Source organism: Macrotis lagotis, chromosome X (genome assembly GCF_037893015.1).
Source record: "Macrotis lagotis isolate mMagLag1 chromosome X, bilby.v1.9.chrom.fasta, whole genome shotgun sequence".
NCBI classification, from domain to species: Eukaryota; Metazoa; Chordata; class Mammalia; order Peramelemorphia; family Peramelidae; genus Macrotis; species Macrotis lagotis.
The window spans coordinates 217,125,696-217,145,560 of record NC_133666.1 but is presented as its reverse complement, the minus strand read 5'-3'; the positions used below and the strand labels follow the sequence as shown (position 1 = coordinate 217,145,560).

General features: G+C 35.5%; 1 long non-coding RNA gene across 2 annotated transcripts; it reads right to left on the bottom strand.

Annotated features, from left to right (window-relative positions):
- Window positions 1-2,691: 2,691 nt before the first annotated feature.
- Window positions 2,692-18,765, bottom strand: LOC141497636 (uncharacterized). Of its 2 annotated transcripts, XR_012471391.1 has the most exons (5): window positions 18,698-18,765; window positions 18,387-18,559; window positions 17,784-18,052; window positions 9,497-9,674; window positions 2,692-2,860 (listed from the first exon to the last, which is right to left on the bottom strand). It is a non-coding gene; the product is annotated as an uncharacterized LOC141497636 (long non-coding RNA). The 2 variants fall into 2 exon arrangements; XR_012471392.1 differs by lacking the exon at window positions 18,387-18,559 and having other exon boundaries at window positions 17,784-17,863; window positions 18,698-18,744.
- Window positions 18,766-19,865: the final 1,100 nt, after the last annotated feature.

Here is a 19,865-nt window from a genome sequence, read left to right as displayed (position 1 = left end):
GTAGGTATTATAACATAGTAGGCACTAAATAATGCTTATTGACGAAGTTCATACATAGTATTTTATCATGGTGATCATCAATTTTTTCAATACCAAATTAAGGCAATAATTGCTTTTTAATCTAGATTCCTGACAATGTGGTAGATTCAGTGTCAGGCTCAAAATAGCAAGATCTAGGTTCAAGTGCTACTGTTGATTTTACATATATATTTAAATATACATATTTTGGTATGTATGTATACAGACACACATACACATACACACACACACACACACACACATATATATGTTTATGTTTATGTTTATGTCCTTTGGGGATTCAGTTCACATTTTTGTGGGGGTGGTGAGAGGCAATTGCATTTGAACTAAGGTCCTCCAGGGCTTGTGCTCTACCCATTGTACCACCTAGTTGCCCCACACTTAATTTCTTAATGCTTGAGGCTAGAGGTACCTATCCTCTAATCTAAGTGGAGCTCTCTGAGCTTAGGTATTTATCTAGGGCAACAACATGTTTCAATTTTATTTTTGTATTAAACAATACAAATTATATTCCCCAATTTGGTGTCTCTTATGGGTTGTGCTTTTCTTTATGACCCCATTTGGAATTTTCTTGGCAGATACTGGAGTGATTTGTCATTTCCTTCTCCACCTTATTTTACAGATGAGTAACTGAGGCAAACAGGGTTAAGTGACTTGCCCAAGGTCACACAGCTAGTAAGTCAGCTGAGACTGAATTTTAATTCAGGAAGATGACTTCAGGTCCAGCATTCTATTCACTAAGTCACCTAGCTGCCCAGTTATTATATGCAGAGTATGTGAAGTGAATCTCAATCATTTTTATATCTATTGTTACAGAGGGTTAAAATAAGGTGTGGCTGTCACCTGATCAATTTTATCTCTGATGCTTCACCAAGAACAGGAAAGAATAAACATAACAGAAACAGGAAGCCATGCATTCATAGCCACATGGAGGTTGAGTGATGAGAAAAGGACCTGAAGTCAGGCTCTTGCCTCATAAATATGCAGGAAAGAGAAAGTGATCTATTTCTTTGAACATTTTCTATACAGAATCAAATCTGTATCACCTGCCAGTTAAAAGACTTTTTGTCATATTGGAATAAACGAACAGGAAACAATCAGAAGATATTTGCCCACTTTTTGAAGTAGGAAGTGGGAAAAGCCTTACCATCACCATCTCCACACATTTTCAGAAGCAGGTTCACAAAATTTCCACATGAATATTCAACAGGCAAAAACTACTGAATGCTCCAAGGACTAGGCCCCCCATTAATCTTTTTGTAAAATTAGAAATATGTTCATTAACCTCCAGTCTTCCAACTCTTTTTCCATTATACAGTTACTCAGAGAACAAAACCAATTCTATAATCTACAAAATCACTTCTATAACTTTCTTCAATATCATTATGTATTCCCCCAAACCTCTACTTTTCCCAAGTTTCCTAGCACTATGAAAGAGACCCCATCCTCTCAATCACTCAATCTAGTCACCTTGTCGTCATTCTTGACTACTCACTTGCACTCACTCCACATATCTAATATGTTGCAATATGGTTTCTACTTTCATAATACTTCTCTTGTATGTCTCCTTCTCTCCATACATACAACCAAAACCTCCTTCCCATTGCCTTCCCTATTTTGAGAGTTCATTGTCTTTGTAATGTAGCTTGGGCCTTTTTCTAATCAGGATATCATTCTCTTTGAAAGAAAAAATGAAAGAAAACAGGAATTAACTGTCACCATCAGAGGTCCTATTTTCTATACTTCCAGGTCAGAACATCTTTTAAATCCTTTTTGATATTTTTGGGTGCATCATCTTATTCTGGGTTTTAGCCTTCCTGCTACTTTTATTTTTGTATTTGGTAATGTGGCCTACATTCCTACTTTTACACATAAGTTTTTCAACTGAGCTCATTAGAGGGTTCCCAGTGCACCTAATCTCTAGATGTTTCCCTCTGTTCCTCCTCATTAGAATCATTTGCAATTGTCTTCATTATATTTGTGAGATGCTACTATATATCTCTTGAGCTGTCACATTTAGAGTCTTTGCCTACTTGTTTATCCCTATAATAATACAGTCATCCTTGGTAAGGAAGACAAATCCTTGCCCCATAGTAAGAATTTATTATGTAGCACAACTTCAGAACACCACTGAAACAGTTAATTCCTTCAGTACCCCTACTTTTTGCATTTCAAGTGGAATGACTGTTTTGGGTGACTTCCTAGGAAGTTCTTCAAGCAGTAGTTGATCTTTCCACTGGGTTCCTTGTTGCATAATCAGAGGAGTAGGAAGAAGTGAGTTTCCTGGGAAGTCTGTCCTTAAACAAACCTCTATATTCCCTTGTAGTTCTCTGTTAGGGCTTATTCTTATACTCAGGTAAAGTTAGTACTATCTCAATATAATCTCCACATGTGATCAGTGAGCTTATAGAGACCCATGACCAAAATATTTGAAAAATCTCTCCTCCTGCCTCTTATCTCTTTTGTTTTGAACTCTTTGAGTATTGTTGGACTTCTGATTATTATTATACAGTTGAATATGTAACCTTTTACTACTCTCCAAAAAAGGAGAGTAGGCACTATTTTGTCAGCAGCTTTAGGTACTATTTTGATATCTAACAATCTTCACTATCAGGGAATTACCTTATACTAACTCCATTTAGTCACACAGTCATCAAGCATTTATTTTCCCTTGGTGGAATGGGTATATAATAACAATTTGTTTCAATGGCTATGAAGTGCTTAGAGCTTAAATTAGAGAATAAAAACACCACTTCATCCATTGGATCTTGGGCCATCTCCATTGTCTTGATTTTTGTCTTGCCACTGAACTTCAATGACTCTAGAAAAGAGAGTGAGAATGATAACTTTGTGCAATTCTGCCATTCAATTCACTTGAGAGTCAAGACATCATTATAACTAGGAGTGTTTTGTGATTTTAATGAGGTTCGGATTTGTTCCTGCAAATGACGCTCTCACTCAGTTAAAAATAAAAGTATTTTAATTATACAATACAAAGAATAGATTGCTTACAGTAGCATCCAATACAGCAGATAATACATAAAAGACAAAGGATTATTAATACTATAATCAAAATAAAAGAGAAAGATAAAGAAAACATCACCAATTCGGGAAGCACCAACTCTCGAGATGTCAGGTCAGGGAATCCCAGTTTTCATCGACCCTCGAGGTCCAAATGGAAGACCAACTACCCCAAGCAGGACGTCTCCTCCATGGGTGAGATTCCAATGAGGAGAAGGGGCTTACAACTTTTATACCTTTGAGGACAAAGAAGGCTCAGAGACATCTAAGTTGAATGGGATCCAATTCCCTTTTGGTTTCAGGTATAGATCGAATCAATATGATATTTTTTAAGGAAATGCCATTATGGGGCTGTAAGGTTTATTTTTATTAAATATCAATAGAATAGCCAGTTCCTCCCAATCCTGTTTTGTCTTTCCCAGGGATGGCTAGTCCCTGGGATGTCAGAAATACAGCCAAATCACATAAGTCATACTTCAAATGGTGAGTTCATATACCAGTCATTGCCTCAATTATGGCCTTCATACATATTGAAGAGGCCTTACACTAATAATTGGGTAATTATTAATTAGGAATTAGGAATTATCAATTCAAGGAGAAAGACTTTAGTAATTAAAATATATGTTTCTGTCTACATTCTGAATCTTTCAGTTCTTTATCTGGATAGGGATAACATTTTTCTTCATGAGTCCTTTAAAGTTGTCATGGGTCATTGCATTGCTGAGAAGAACTAGGTCATTCACAGTTGATCATCACACATTGTCAGTGATACTGTATACTGTGTTCTGGTTCTGATCATTTTACTTTGCATCAGTGCATAGAAGTCTTTCCAAGTTTTTCTGAAATCTGTTACTCATCATTTCTTATTGCACAATAGTATTCCATTGCAACCTTATACCAGAGCTTGTTTAGCCATACTCCAATTGATGAACATCTCTCCAATTTTCATTATTTTGTGACCACAAAAAAGGGTTGCTATAAAAACTTTTACACATTTTCCTTTTCCCGTATCTCTCACCCATTTTAATTATGAGGAAACAGAAAACGACAATGTCAAGGCAATTTATCAAACATTTACTAATATGCTTGGCACTGTTCTAAGAATTATGATACAACTAGAAACCCCCCCCCCCCCAAAATCTCAGCTCCCAAGTAGCTTACATTCTAATAAGTAAAGATAACATAGGAAACTGGAAAGTAGATATCTCCTCAGAGGGAAAACAGTGGAGACAGAAGTCTAGAGAGTCAGGAAGAGACCTATAGAAGAATAAAGGAGTGGATATGGATAGCCTGAGCCCTTCCTTAAAATGTATGTTCCAGGAAGATCTAACCAAGCAGAAGAAGGGGCTTTGGGGGCAGATAGATCTTACAGGAAGAAAAGCTAATGGGGAAAAAGGTAAGAAGGACAGTTCAAATTGAGGACAGATCTTATCTCTTGCTTTGTAATCATACAAATAAATCCAAACAAAACAAAACAAAAACACAATAACAAATCATTCCTGCCCTCAGGGTCTACTGGGAAAGTCCACTCCTGGGTTACTCAAGAGAGAAGTCACCTGGAACTTCACTCTGTACCTTCTCACCCTGTAACATCTCTCTGCTTTGCCCTCTTCTCTCACTAGTGAATTCCTTCTGAGGCCACCTTTATTTCCCTTCCTACAGAACTTTGCCACTGTTACCTCTCATAAGTACCTTCTTTCCTTCATCCCTTTTCAGCTTTCATATGTTATCTTCCCCCCATTGAAATGTAAACTCTTTGAGGGTAGGAATGTTTTTCTTTTTGCTGATATTTGTATTTTCAGAGTTTATACAATGTCTGGCACATAAAATTATTAATAAATGTTTTCTGCCTTGTTTTGTCTTGTAGTCCTCCACTAAAATAGAGTTTACATGGTTGGGGCATATAACTCTTAGAAGTATTCCTAGTCAACTGGTGGGTATCATCCATGAGACCCCATCCAAGGAGGAAGGAAGTGAACTGAGTAAGGGAAGAAGGAAGAATTTAATTTGATCAAATGTCATAAACATGAAAGAAATTGGACAGGATTAAAATCTAGCCTCTTTGATCTCAAATTGAATATTGTTCCCACTGGGACATTCTACCTCCCACCCCATTTTGACCCTGGAGTTCATAATTAAACTGATTGCCAGGTCAGAATAGAATTTCGTATTTTCAGGAGAATTACTTTACAGTCTTTAATATTATGTATCAGTCTATACATTATGTTTGATTTTAAAAATTATGTTGGTATTATAAATGGTGCTGCCTCTGAATCACCTGGCTATTCATGGTGATTTTGCTTTATATGAGTGTGTGTGTGTGTGTGTGTGTGTGTGTACATGTGCATCCCTAAATTCTATGCTTTTAGCTGTTGAACAGAAAACTTGGTAAAGAAGCATTTATGTGGTAATAATAACATATAATTAGTATATATCAAATATGCAGAAAAGGCTATATGCTGTGCAAGAATTGAGAAGGGGGATAGCAAATGAAAAGTCTGAAAATTGTATTGGTATCCAGGGGATAATAAAAACCTTTTAGTATGTCAGATAGACTGTCTAAGGAGGACAGATGGAAGGCTGTTAATAAAAACTCACAGGATGAGAGGACATCCATGGGTTGTGATCTGTACTTGTAGATGGAGTACTCACATGAATGGGATTGTGAGCCTATTAAAGTAATAACAACTCATATTTGTATAATGCCTGCAGGTTTGCAAAGCAATTTACTCACAACAGAATAATCATTATCATCAGCTTACAGATGCGGAAACTGAATCTCAGAGAAATTAGATCATGTTTATATAGTTACCGACTTGATATTGAACAAATTATAATAATAACTAGCAGTTTTATAATGTTCATTTGTTTTTCAGTTGTGTCCAATTTTTTGTGATGCCATTTGGAATTTGCTTGGCAAAGATACTGGGTTTGCCATTTCTTTCTCCAAATCATTTTACAGATGAGGAAACTGATAAATAGAGTTAAGTGACTTACCTAGGGTCACACAGCTAGTATGAATCTCTGTCTATATCTGAACTCAGGAAGCTGAGTTTTCCCAACACCAGGCCTGGGACTCTATCCACCACACCATCTGTGGTCATTTATATAGTGCTTTGAGGTTTGCAAAGTACTTTAAAAATGTTATTCAATTTTATTCTTATGCCAAGCTTGGACATTGACATTTCTACTATTAGAGGCAGCTAGGTAGCTTGGTGGATAGAGCATTAGGCCTGGAGTCAGGACGATCTGAATTTAAATCTGATCTCAAATATTTATTGTGTGACTTTGGACAAGTCACAAACTTTTTTCTGTCTCAGCTTCTTTAGCTATAAAAATAGGTATAATAACCTACCTCATAGGGTTGTAGTAATGATCAAATGTAATTACATATCATATTTTTATGATAAATAGTGGGTACTTAATAAATGCTTATTTCCCACTATCATCCTTTCTTTATTATACCCTTTTTACAGATGCAGGAAAAGTGAACAAAAGTTTTCTTGACTCAAAGGTCAACACTGTATCCACTATACAACCTATATTTCTGACTGAAATCTTCTGGCTGACTCTGGCTGTACCATACCAGGCTAACTTCAAGAATCAAATAGTTCTGTCTGTTAGCAATGATAGATGAAGAAAGAAATTTTACTAATACTTCTAGGTTGGTATATAAGAAAATGTATTTTAGTTCTGTAGCCCAGGGTAAATGTATACTACACATCTATCATCTGTCTGCTTGCTTATTCTCACAAACAAAGCACATTGAAAGGGGTTGATGGTAGTGTGGGTGTCAGAAAAGATGTGGTAGAAAATAGTCTTTAAATTGTCACTTAGGCATGGGTGAAAATAACCACTTATTCGTTTATGTTTGACTATACACTGTAATAGATAATGAGCAAACATTTTGTTTTAAGAACTTAGGAGAGAGAAAACAAGGAAAGGAAAATAGGATCATGTTCTCAATTTTGAGTAAGGTTCTTAAAATTTACTAATATAGTAATAATAATAATATTATAATTAAAGCAATTGCGAATTATTAAAAGGTTGCTTTCACAGGGCAAATGGATTATACTGGATACACAGGGCATGGAGAAATCACCATGATTCATGGATGCATTTACCATTTCTGTTATATATATCCTGGGTTGATGCTTATTCTTCCCTTTCAACAAAGATCATGACATCAGGGAGGTGATGCCATGACATGCAAGTGAATTGAATTTGAAGGAGGGGATGCTGTACAAAGTTACCAGTCTTACTTTCCTTCTGGAGTATCTGGATCTAGCAGTCAGATATGGATGATTGTAGATGACCCTGGATGCAGTAGGAGATCTTGATCTTTTAAAAACTTGGTCTTTCCCAGGTAATGCCCATTCAGTGTAAGAGAGACATAAGAAGAGGTCAAGAATGACCACTTCAAAAAAAAAATATTAAGCTGGGAGAATACCATCAGGGTTTCTCAGTGATCAAGAACAGCCTCTTTTAGGGGCAGCTAGGTGGCGCAGTGGATAGAGCACCAGCCCTGGAGACAGTAGGGCCTGAGTTCAAATGTGGCCTCAGACATTTAATAATTGCCTAGCTGTGTGACCTTGAGCAACTCATTTAACCCCATTGCCTTGCAAAAATGAAAAAAAAAGCCTTTTTTTGCATAGGACAAAAAAAAAATTACTCTCTAAGGGGAAGACCCTCAGCATTTCTGACCAAAACAGAAAGAGTTGCTACTTATATTCATTTTGAACCTGGGAGAGTAATACTTACAAATATCTACATCTTCCTTTCCTTTGGAAGCCTTATTATAGTAATGTGTATGCACTAGATAGCAGGGAGAATTTTGTTGTTGTTCAGTCATATTGGATTCTGTGACATCGTTTGGAATTTTCTTGGCAAAAATACTGGAGTGGTTTGTCTTTTCCCTTCTCCAGCTCATTTTACAGATAAGGGAACTGAGGCAAACAGGTTTAAGTGACTTGCCCAAAGTCACACAGCTACTAAGTATCTTAGGCTAGATTTGAACTCAGGAAGATGAGTATTTCTGACTCCAGGCTCAGCACTCTATCCCCTGCACTACCTAGCTGCTCCAATTGGAGGGGGTGGAAAGAAAGAGAGGAGTGATTCAGAAACATAATAGTAAAGACATATTCTCCTACATGCCAAGGATCATAGAATTCAGACTTCTAAAAAAAAGAGAATGTATCTTCCCATATAGTTCTGACTGATGACTTCAAAACAGTGATAAAAGTGAAATAAAGGAATAATTAAATAAGAAAGGAAAGAAACACTTGAAAAATAAAACCTGAAGAAAATTAAAATAAACACAAAATCACTAAAATTGTATCATCAGATTTTGCTGTAAAGCTTACTCTACATTGGGACATACACCTAGTTTTGTCTGGCTGTACCAATGGAGCCTGGAAATACATCTAGTTCTTTAACCTGCAGAGAAGCAGTCACCAGGTAGAGAATGATAAGCATAGTCCAATAGGAAAAAATCTTGACTTTGGAATCCAAAGAACCTGGAATCAGAAGGTTTGAAATTGGATGTTTTACTACCTGTGAGACTCACATAAATTTTCTGCTCCTAAGTTTCCTCATTTGTAAAAATATAGAGGTTGGCCTTCATATCGAAGGTCCTTTCAAACTATCCAGCACATAATAGGCAGTTAAAAAATGCTTCTGAGGTGACAATCACAGGATTGTAAAACTAATTTTGGAGATCTTAACATGTTCAGATGACAAATCTAATTTTAAAAAAGCAAGATATAAGAATCTTAATAAAATGTTGAAAAATGTAGATATGATACACCTTTCAGTATTATTATGAATTTTAATGATGTTAATTTAAAAATGTTAATGTTATATTTTATTTTAAAATGTTAATGTTAAAACATTAATTTTAATATGTATATTTCAATATTTTATATTGTCATGATAATATCCTAGTTCATCTCAGGAACTGAAAAAAATCCCTTCACTGAAGATATGAAATTGTAAATCAATATTTTTTTATGCTGTTTAATGTCTGAAGCATGTACACCTGAGGGACTATGTACCCAAGATTACAGAGAATAATGAAAGATTTTTTTGAATCATAAAAGAATAGGAAAAAAACTTTTTCTTTTCTGACTAAAAAACCTTCTTCTTTTCTAACTTCTTACACATGAATTCCCTTGTTTTTGCATCCTGGGCCCACCTAACTCTAGCTCTGTGTTTGCTGATTTGTTGGGGACAACTATTGAAGAATGAAGAGCATAAAGATATAGCTGATAAAGATGGGGAGCCTTCACAAAAGTTGTTCATAAAAATGGTCTAGAGAATCCATCCTGCTTCCCTGGACTAGGTGCAAACTGGGGACAGTGGGATACTTGCTATTTTTCAGTAGCTATTTTTTTCCACCCCTCTATCTACCAAGCTGGCTAAGAGGAGAGGAACAAACCTTGTTCTCTATCCTTTCTGGCTCAGAGAAATGGTACTGGGGGTTTTTGGTTCTGTTCAGTATTCTTTGTCCTCTTCAATTTCAGATGCTGGGGCCAATCTTCACCGATCCTGGAACCAGAATTGCAGATAGAGATGTGCCTGGCATGGAAGCCTTGACTCAAGCCCAAGGACCAGAGCTGTAATTGGAATGGAGACTGTGCTCTATGAGAACTCATTTAGACCATGAATCTAATTACCTTCTACTTCCCAGAGTGATTCAGGATAGTAGGAGGTGGTAATGCTTCTCTTATGCTGGGAGGGCTAAGTTCATGTATTTGTGATCATAATTTTGGAAGTCAGGCGTCCTTTGTAAAAGTTTCATTATGCAATAACTAAATGATGGGAAAGATGAAAAATTTGAACAACTTTCTGTCTCCAGGAAATCCCCAGATCTCCCAATGAATATGGCAGCTTTCCAAATATTGATCACATGATAGCATACAGAGAACTCATCAATAAGTAAAGGCAGATTGTGAACACTTCCCTCTAAGATCATAATGAAAAACAAATTGTCAGCAACAAGGAAAATATTGAATATTGGACACTAAATAATGTTAGCCTAAAGAATCAAATAGCAAATTACAGAAACAACAAATAATTACATTAAAGTAAAACAACAGTGAATAGTATAATAAACTGTGTGGGAAGGAACTAAAGCAATCCTCTGAGGAAGTTCTGTTTCCAAATATATCAACAAAATAGAGAGAGAAGGTCAATTAATTGGTATGTACAACTGAAAAAAAGTAAGAGTATATATATATATTAATCAATAATTCTCAAATAAGCACATTAAGTTGAAGCTTGAAAATAAAAATTATTGAGCTGATAAAACCAAAAGCTATTTTTAATACAGCAATCAAAAAGACAAACCATTCGCTACTTCAAATGCAAGGACCTAGAGGATTGCCAAAATAAAAAATAAGAAAAATAATATACATTTAAAGGACATGAACTAAAGAAAATCATCAGAATGTACTACACAAAATTTAAAAACTATTTAACAGTAAAAATAAAAAAGGTAAAAGTAATGTAAGGATATTAACGATAAAATATAAACATTTTATAGTAGCAAAATAGAGCATAGAGAATTAAAAAAAAACTGATTACAGGAAAGAACAGAACAATTCATAAATGAACTTCAGAAGATAAAAGCTACCTGTCTATATAGATTTTCCAAGTGAATTCTATAATGTATTGCAAAAATAACTAGTCATTATTCTATATATAAACTGTTGGCAAAGATAGAAGAAAACATTTTACAATGCTTTTAAAGAACCCATGAAAATTAATGAAAAACACAGTGGAGGCAATTCAGTAAAAGAGAAGGGTTTTTAAATAAATCTACGATTGTACTAGAAACCACAGATATATCTCTTACATAAAGCTCAGTTTTTTTTCAGATATATAATAAATTTAGTATATAATTTTCAATACATGTTTAAAAAATTCAATAGCCCAAAATTATTATCACAGTCTTACTCTACCTTACTCTCCATTCCCTGTTGAAAAAACAAAAATAAAATAAAATAAAATAAATCCACAGCATATTGCTAAGAAAAACCAGGATAAATATATTGCCTCCATTTTATTCAAAGTAATTCAAAATACATAAAATGTTTAAGAGTTAACCTATCAAGATACACTGAGGATTTATATAAATAAACAAATTTCCCTTTACAGAAATATAGATTTAAATAATTGAATTAATTTTCTCTCCTTGTGGTTGGACCAAACCAATGTAATCAAAAATGATACTAGCTAAATTAATCTAGACATTTGTTGTTTGTCTTTCCTTCTTGAAGAGGACCATGACATCAGGAAAATAATACCTTGACTTGCAAGTAAATTGGATTTAAGGGAGGGACGTCTGAGCAAAGTTATTAGTCTCACTTTTTCCTCCAGAGTCATGTGGGTTCAGTGGAAGATATAGAACAGGATGATTGGTGATGACCCTGGATGCAGTGAGAGATCTTGGTCTTTTTAAGTTTAGATCTTTCCTAGGTCTCAGTTTGACTGAGGCAATGCCTATTCAGTTTTTAAGTAAAGAAGCAAAAGAATGCCCTCTTTTATCTTGCAAAATCAAACAAACCAATGAATGAATGAATGAATCTGGGAAGAGAAGATCTAAGTTTTGAACTCACCAGGCAATGCTTTTTATTCTTTTTACTCGACCAATAATCAAATGAGCCTTGGACCTGGATCTTTTGTTGGTCAATAAATAGGTCAGAGTGATTTGGGTTTAAGGCATGGTCCTTAAGAAAGAAATCTTTCCTGGTTTCCACGATCAAAATTTATATTTCTTTGGGCAGAGCACCAGCATCCAGGTGGCACAGTGGATAGAGCATTGGAGTCAGGTGGACCTGAGTTCAAATCTGCCTCAGACACACTTACTAGCTGTGTGACCTTGGGCAAATCACTTAACCCTAATTGCCTTGAATCCAGTACCATCTCCAATAGTCCGGATCCATATCTGACCACTGGATCCAGATGACTCTAGAGGAGAAAATGAGGCTGGTGACTAAGTACAGCTTCCCTCACTCAAATTCAATTCACCTTCTTGTCATGGCATCACCTCCCTGATGTCATGGTCCTCTTTGAGAATGAAGGACAAACATCATCAACAGGTAAGTTGTCCTTCATTCTCAATGTATTGACAGAATTCATTCGGAGGTAAAAAAGATAGATAAGAGAAGACAATGAAAAAAAGTGAGGAATGAAAGTGAATTACAGATAACAAAATCTCAAATTAGTAAACTTCCGAAGTAGTAAGCATCAACACTATTTCATACTATTTAAAACATACAAAAGTAGATTTGTGAAATAGACTCAAGAACAAGTATAGTTGTTTTTCAGTCTTGCCCAACTCTTTGTTAGCCCATTTGGGGTTTTTGTGGCAAAGATACTAGAATGGTTCATGATTTCCTTCTTCAGCTCATTTTACAGATAGGGAAACTGAGGAAAGCAGAGTAAAGTGACTTTCTCAGGGTCACCCAGCTAGTAAGTGCCTTCCTCACTCCAGGTCTGATGCTCTATCCACTTAGAAGCAAGATCTATCTGCTAATGAACACAATAATCCAGTCTACTTTATACCTTTTCTGGGAAGAATTCATAACTAAACAATAACAACAAAAAAAATGAAGTCACAAAAGGTAGAAATAAACAATTTAATGTCTATAAAATTAAAAAGACAGATTGTGCATGAAATCCATGCAGATTAAAAAAAAAGAGAAACTATCAGGTGGTGAAATTGTTTTATCCAATATCTCTAACAAAAGTTTGCTATCTAAAATGTAAAGGAATTTGATTTCATTATATAAGAGCTGTGTCATTTCCCCAATAGGCAAAACATAAAGTTTCAATGAAGAAATATAAACTATAAATAACTAAATAGAAAATGTTTCAATAAAGAGAAATGCGAGTTCAAATTATCCTGTTCTTATCCATGACATTCATTATTTCAGCAAAGATGATAAAAGATTGAAAAAAACTAATGCTGGACAGGAAAGTCAGGCAAACAAATATACTATAAATGAAACATGTGTTCTGTAAAACAATTTGGTAGGAAAATTGTTTATTACCTTCAGTTGACTTCACTATTAGTACTATACCTCAAACTGGGAAGCAATAAAATAATAGTGACATATGTATATCATATACACACACACACACACACACACACAGAGGAATTCAGAGAAACATTTGTGGGAATTGAAGCAAATAGGTTCCTAGAGTTATCCCAGGGAGTATGTGTCAAGTTCCCCTGGAAACTTGCAGGGACCTGGATTGCAGAACTGTGTGGGACAACAGTATCCACCTTGTCCCTCAAATTCACAACCTAGTGGCAACTAGGCACCAGCCCTGGAGTCAGTAGGATTTGAGTTCAAATTCAGCCTTAAACATTTAATTATTACCTAGCTGTGTGATCTTGGGCAAGTCACTTAACCCATTGACTTGCAAAAAACAAAAACAAAAACAAATTCATAACCTAGTAATCATTTTGAAATACTCAATGTCTCTCATTCCCACTTCCATCCAATCTGTTGTCACTGCCTACTGATTTTACCTTTGCTATATCTCTAAGATTTACCTCTTTCCTATGCCCTTACACTGCCATCCATGCAGGCCTTCATCACTACATGTTGAATTATTGCAGTAAACTGTTGGTGCCTCAATTCTCTCCCTACTCCAATCTATCTTCCATTTAATCTCCAAAGTGATTTTCTCAAGGCACGTTATATTATGCACCCCCCACCCCAACAAACCTCAATGACTTCTTATTACCTCCAGGACCAAATGTAAAATGATCTATTCAACATTCAAAACTCTTCCTGAGACCTCCTCCAATCCTTCTAGTCTTCTACATTTTACTCCTTGATATGTCTAAAAGACTATTTTACGGAGAACTTACATAGAGCAAGGGCTCACATGGTAGTCAGAAAAAGAAATACAAGGATACTCTCAAGATCTCCCTTTGTCTGTCTGTCTGTCTTTCTCTGTCTCTCTCTGTTTTTTGTGGGGCAATGGGGTTAAGTGACTTGCCCAAGTCACACAGAAGGTCTCTCTTAAGAACTTCGAAACTGATTGCATAACATAGGAGACACTGGCACAGGACTGCCCAGCATGGTATGCCCTCATCAGAGAAGGTGCAGTGCTCTATGAGCAAAGCAGAATTGAAGGAGCTCAACTGAGATGCACAAATTTAGATAATCCTCCTGAACTGTCCATATAGACTATTTGAGCCCAACTTGTGGAAAGCATTCTGAGCTCATATTGGTCAGATCAGTCACAGTTGGACCTACAGACTCTAACTTAGTGATGTCATTTTGCTATTCTTTGATAACAAAGGATAACAACCAACCACAATGTACTCTTCAATCTAGTGACACTGGTCTCCTGATTATTCCACAAACAAGATACTTCTCTCAGCTCTAGAAATTTTCTGTGGCTGTCCCCTATGTCCAGAACACAGTCCCTCCTCTGCTCTACTTGCTGACCTCCCTGACTTCTTTTACATTCCAATTAAAATCCCATTCTGAAGATCACCTGGCAAGAGAAGGTATCAGACACTGGGGTCCTTTCTTGAGCTAACTTGCCTAGCATTCCAACATTACTACAGAGAGTGCAACTACGATGGGCTGGTTGTGTTAGAATACCAGACATACACTTGGCCAAAAAGACTATTTTATAGAGAACTCACATAGGGCAAGTGCTCACAAGATGGATCAGAAGACACGTTATTGAGACTCCCTGAAGGTCTCTCCTAAGAACTTTGGAATTGACTGTGCAGCATGGAAGACACTGGCACAGGACCACCCAGCATGGTGTGCCTCCATCTGTGAGGGGACTGAGCTTTATGAGGAAGACAGAATTGAAGCAACTCAAAGAAAACATTAGATGCGTAAGTTTAGAATACTCTCCCCAGGTGTTCACATGGACTATTTGTGCCCAACCTATGGTAGAGCATTCCAAGTTTGTATTGGTCTGTCAGCCACAGTTGGGCACACTGTGGATGTCATTTTGGTCTAATTTGATAATGAAGGACAAGAACCAATCAATTAAAATCCCACCTTAATCTACAGGAAGCCTTCCCCAACTCCTCTTAATCCCAGTACCTTTCGTGTATTAATTATCTTCTTTTTAATTTTGTATGTAGCTTACTTTGTATACATTTGTTTCCATGTTGTCTCTCCCATCAGATTATAAGCTTCTTGAGGTCTGTGATTATCTTTTGCCTCTTTTTATCGGCAATGTTTAGCACAGCACCCATCATATAATATGTTCTTTTTTATATTTTTTTTTCAAGGCAATGGGGTTAAGTGGCTTGCCCAAGGCCACACAGCTAGGTAATTAATAAGTGTCTGAGGTCGGATTTGAACCCAGGTACTCCTGACTCCAGGGCTGGTGCTCTATCCACTGTACCACCTAGCCACCCCTATATAATATGTTCTTAAATAATGTTTATTGATTGATTGACAAGGTTATATATGATTTAAAATTGAAGGGCTTATGACTTGAGATGTTAAATACTGATATCTCTGACTCTCTAAAAAGGAGTGATCTACCCTTATTGCTTTTTTTCTCTTCTGACTACACATAATTTCTTGACCATCCTTTTATCATATGGCCAGTGATAGTGATAATATTGTGATAAGTACTAGGATACAAAGACAAAACAAAGTAGCCTCTGCATTGCAAGGTTCTTAACCTGATAGTCATGTTTTGATTACTATTTTAATATAATTGGTTTTTGAGTGATTCTATGTACTTCATTTTATGCATTTAAAAACATAACTCTAAAGATGGGTTCATAGGCTTTCCTAGACTTCCAAAAAGATCCCTGACACACAAAAAAATGAACACATCTGTATTAAAGAAAAATGATGGAGGATATTGTATCAGAGAAATTTGGGAACACACATATGGACTGATACAGAATGAAGAGAGCATTACCAGAAAAACAAATTTTGTAAAGAAAATAACTTTTGGAAACCTTAGGAATTCTGTTGAATAAAATGGTTGACTACAATTTCAGAGAACTCATGATAAAACACAATATTCATTTTGTGACAGAGGTGATGGACACTGAATTAAGAATGAAAAAATATATTTTTTGGATATGAACAATCTGGGAATTTGTTTTATTTAAGTGTACATATTTGTTAACAGGGGATTTTTTGCCTGCCACATAGTAAGGGATTAATAAATGTTTATTGATTGATTGAAGGATACAATATCTTCCAGATAAAGAAAAATGGACATAGACATATCAGTTACGATGAAAGGAACTAATAATGGGAAATCGAGAAATGAATCATGAAGGAGGTAGTAGTTGGAAAGAGCTTTGAAAGGGGCTATAAAAATAAATAATAAAATACAATATGGTTATCTATTTAGCAATCACATGGAAGAGAAATTGTAGAGGATTGTATGAATTGATTAGGCAAGGAAAGTAGAATCAGGAGAATGATATACAATTTAATGTGAGTTATTTGAGATAAATGATTTCATTGGTTTCATTTGTGACAACAATGTTAAGTGTATGTTTTTCCATTTTGAACTTATAAAAGTGTTTTTTGTTTGTTTTTTTAGATTTTGGCAAGGCAAATGGGGTTAAGTGGCTTGCCCAAGGCCACACAGCTAGGTAATTATTAAGTGTCTGAGACTGGATTTGAACCCAGGTACTCCTGATTCCAGGGCCAGTGCTTGATCTACTATGCCACCTAGCTGCCCCCACTGCGCCACCTAGCTGCACCTATAAAAGTGATTTTTAAAAATGAAGTAAAAGACTTCATTTATTTATTTATATTTTTTAGCATTCACTTAAAAATTTTATTTAGTATTTTATTTTCTCCAGTTGCATGTAAAAATAATTTTTAACTTTTTTTTTTTTTGCAAGGCAATGGGGTTAAGTTGCTTGCCCAAGGCCACACAGCTTGGTAATTATTAAGTGTCTGAGGCCAGGTTTGAACTCAGATGCTTCTGACTACAGGGCTGGTGCTCTATCCACTGCACCACCTAGCCACCCCTTAACATTTGTTTTTAAAACTTTGAGTTTCTCACCACTCACTGAGAAGCAAGCAATTTGATATAGGTTATAAATGTGTAGTCAGATTACATTTATTTCTGATGAATTTCATTTTATTAGATTTAACCCAGTGGTCTAGCTTGTAAAGTTCTTTTGGGATCTTCAGTCATCATATTATTCTGTCTTCTACCCTTCAAATTTGGCCATTTAGCCACTTCTAAATCATTTTAATTTTTCTATTATCTATTCTGCATCTTCCCATCTTTTCTATGAAAATTTATGAGATACTTTATTAAATTCTTTGCTAAATCACAAGGAAATAATATATATATACATGCTAATCCTAATCTATGATCTTTGTAATCATCTCAAAAAAGTAAAATGGGATTCATCTGATATGATGTGCTCTTATTGAAGTTATATTATCCCTATGTAATAGAGCATTTTTTAGATGCATCACATTAATAATCTCTTCCAAAATTTTTCAAGAACCAAATTCAAGCACTTTAGCATATGATCTGAAGACTTTATCCACATAATCCACCCCTCTTAAACTGGGGCAGCTTTTACTTTCTCCAGTCCTCTCCATTTCTTAACAGTCTTTCAAGTGGCATAGCCTATTAATCATATAGGCCAATTCTTTCAGAATCAAATAATATAGTTTATCTGGGAAAAGTGACTTGATTTCACCAAACTAAGTGCTCTCTTGTTATCTCCTTACTTGTCTTGAACATCAACTCCTTGTGAGACACTTCTGTTCTGTCTTTTCCAGGTCAAAATCAAATATCATTTAGCTCCTTGCTTAAAAAACAAAACAAAACAAATGAGAGTTGAGCTGCTCTCCTTCAGGAAGGTCTACTTGTTGGAAATATTGTAGAGTTCAGGTTGTTCTAAGATAACCTTTGAAGTCTCTTCCAACTCCTAGATTTCTATAATTCTGTGTTTAGAAACCACATCTCTTAACTCTTCGTCTTGTAGTAAGTACTCTCTCTGAAAAAGATCTCTCAAATCAAAATTTTTGTAAGGGCACACAATGAAGTATAAACTGTGTGTGCACATGCACACACACACACACACACACACACACACACACAAACAGCAAAAAGCTTGTTTTCAAATTTCACTCAGACTTTCCCATGAGGCAACTATAAAATGATTACAGAAATTGCCTCTATAAATTCATCTGTTTACAATTCAGGGGGAAAAAAAGCCAAATTGAAATTCTTAACGCATGTCCCCACTGCCTAAACCAAGTTTCCAGGTAAGGCTCCATTTAGATAGTGATTGATACAATTATCATATAGCAGATGGTAGAATATGGTACCTGTGAGACACAATTGGGTATGTCAGGTATTCCATGGTTACAAAGAAAACAGCTGCTGACCTAGGTTAGGGTGTATTAGTTTCCCATTAGCCAGCTCACAACATTCTTAATCTGACACTCTGTTGCTTGGCAGTAAGTAAAAAGAGTAAGCTCTCTCTGTCTGCCACTTTTCCCTGAAATCATTATAATAGAAAGATTAAAATTCACTCTTTGTCCAAAGAAAGGGGAACAGACATGCTGAGATCAGGTTTTAGGAAAATCATAATAAAGATATTCATCATAACCTCCATGTAGAAGATTCCCTTCAATACCTTGTAAATCGCAACAACAGCCTTTGGGGGAGCCTGAGGTTATGAGGACATGAGGAAAGCTATTTTGGTCCTTTGGTCCCCCAACACCCAGTTCATTACCAATGATGTATCAGTTGAGTGCATTATGAGTTAATTGGCCCCACAAAGCCACTAGATTGCTCACAGATAAGCAATCACCAGGAACATTGTCATCTTTGGAGAGGAAAATTGTATGAAACATTTTCATATCACCTCAATATTATTTTCTATTCTGTTTTCTTTTGTTCCAGGCATGGACAATGAGGTTCAAAGTCATCTATTTATGCCTTTGATCACATCCCTTCTTGGTTATTCTGGGAGGTGCCCTTTGATGTTCCTTTCCCCTCTCATAATTTTGAACCTCTCCCTATCCATTGGCTCCCTTCTAGCTACCAACAAACATTCCACAAGCTATCCTTCCAAGGTATTTCCCAAAACCCTCCCCCTATTCAAAACCAAATGCTAAAAAAACGTTAGATATTCTTGCTTGTTATCTCCATTTTATTTTTACCCACCATTATCTTTTCTGCCTTTTGAAATCTGACTTCCTTCTGAATCAATGAATCTTCTATCTCCAAAGTTATTAAGGAGCTCATTAGTGCTAAAACTCTCATCATTATGAATTTCTCTCAAATATTTTGTACTACTATTCACCCCTTTCTTTCTAATGTTCTTCCTGTTTCTTTTTTAAGAAATAATTTTATTAATACTTTTTCATCTTTATTTTATAATCATTTCAACATATTCCCCATCTGATCTCTAGATTGAACCTAGAACTGTAATAAAGAAAACCTATTTATTAAAAACAGTGACTGTATCTAACTGTATCTTAGGTATTTCTACCTAAGAGTCTTTGATCTCTTTGCTGTGTATTTAGAATCATTTCATTATCTGTTTTCTGGGATACTCATTGGTTTTTCTATTACTTAGGGATTGATTTCCTTTTAATTATTTTTATACTATTGTAGGCATTATATATACTGTTCTCCTAGTTTTGCTTATTTTCCTCTTCTTCAAATTGTATAAACATTACAATGTTTCTCTAAATTCCTCATGGTCATCATTGCAAACTACATGCATTCCATTATATATAGTTTATTTTATTTTATTTTTTTAGGTTTTCGCAAGGCAATTGGGGTTAAGTGGCTTG